Raw genomic sequence first — 1,523 nt, 5'->3', positions numbered from 1 at the left:
TGTGTGTGTGTGTGTGTGCGCGCGCGCACGCGCGTGTGTCTGTGTCTGTGTTCGTGTATGTGTGCTTGTTTATGTTTGTATATTTGTGTGTGTGTGTGTGTGTGTGTTTATGAGTACATATATGGGTATGTATGTGTGTGTGCATGCGTGAATATTATATCATAATATTATTATATGCGTGTGTATGTTGGTATGAGTGTATGTGTGCATGTGTGTGTATGTGCGTATATGCGTGAGTGTGTGTATGTGTGTGTGCATGTATGTGTGTATGTGTGTATGTGTACGTGTGTGCGTGTGTAATATATGTGTGGGTGTGCCGTTGTTTGTTCCTGTGTGCGTGCCTGGGAAAATTTCAGAGCGTAACTTTTGATCATTAATTTGTACCGCGTCAGTGCGTACGCCGTATTATTAGGTAGCTCCTATTGCCCCCCCTTGTGGGGAAGGAGAGCCAGAGGAAGGCAAAGAATAACAAGGATGGACAACATAGGAACATGGACTGGCCTGGATATGGCAGAATTAGCAACGTCAGCTCGCGACGGTGAAGGATGGAAAGTCATTACACGTCAACCTCTGAGTCAGTAATGACACCTCCAGGAATCCAAGCATTCATAAAAAATATACCTATGTCCTTTGGGTGCTTTGAATGAAAGCTCAAATGTGTAACAATTCTGTGACGACGAACTTCTCTACTACATAATAAAGAGCGTACACATACCTGACCATTTCGAAAACAAAATAATTAAGCACACCATGGTGAAGTTATCGTAACAGGAGACGGGAGTACAACAAATATCGGCCGAAAGTTCCCTCATCACACAGTAGCAGATTTCATCAGCACACTAACTTGTTTACTGAAGGAATACACCATGTGCATTTTGTTTTGATAATATGAAATTAAAGAATCAAAAATGTATATGGAATTAAAGAATCCCAAGTTTTTCAAACTGCAGTTCCTCCCCATTAAAATGGAATTGAAGAAACTGTTTCAGTTCACCTACAGCGGATATTCCCTAGGTTACTCTGCACCTGGGCTAATGATTTCCTCTACTATTGATAATTCAACGCTCGTGAATAAAGCGCCATAAATGCAGATACAACACACACTTGCCAGTATCCAGCGCAGCTGACTGGTAGACTCCAACTCCAACGAAAGAGTCTCGCACACTGAAAGCCCATTCAAAGGCAGGTGGAACTGTCAGTTTTAACAAATACGTAGAGGTATAAATATCTCGCCAATCTAGCACTAGCAGTCGCAAGCGTGAACAATCAATGCCGATTCGCTCAGCTGAGCAAGGTATACTTTGTGACCAAGTTACTTCGAAGGACCGGGGCTTCCTTCCAGCAATGTTCATAGACAAGAGTTCATAAAGGTGGCAGTGTAGGATGGTGACGTGTGGCACTGGGCTAGGTAGAGTGCGCTATACAAATTATTGACTTGTGCAGCAAGACGTTTCATTCGGAGTCTCACAATCGAACTGAGATTACTTAGAAAGCGAGCAAGAGAGAGAGAGAGAGAGAGAGAG

General features: G+C 43.0%; 1 long non-coding RNA gene across 1 annotated transcript in view; it reads right to left on the bottom strand.

Annotated features, from left to right (window-relative positions):
- The window catches only part of LOC118478468, a 6,131-nt gene extending 4,721 nt beyond the window's left edge, over window positions 1-1,410 (bottom strand). Inside the window, exon 1 of the long non-coding RNA XR_004859064.1 lies at window positions 1,105-1,410. This is a non-coding gene — a long non-coding RNA (uncharacterized LOC118478468). The remainder of the gene's footprint in view (window positions 1-1,104) is intronic.
- Window positions 1,411-1,523: the final 113 nt, after the last annotated feature.

The sequence above is a fragment of the Aplysia californica genome, unplaced genomic scaffold (assembly GCF_000002075.1).
Source record: "Aplysia californica isolate F4 #8 unplaced genomic scaffold, AplCal3.0 scaffold00020, whole genome shotgun sequence".
Classification (NCBI taxonomy): domain Eukaryota; kingdom Metazoa; phylum Mollusca; class Gastropoda; order Aplysiida; family Aplysiidae; genus Aplysia; species Aplysia californica.
Note: the sequence above shows the minus strand (reverse complement) of the source record. Positions and strands in the feature narration are given on the sequence as shown.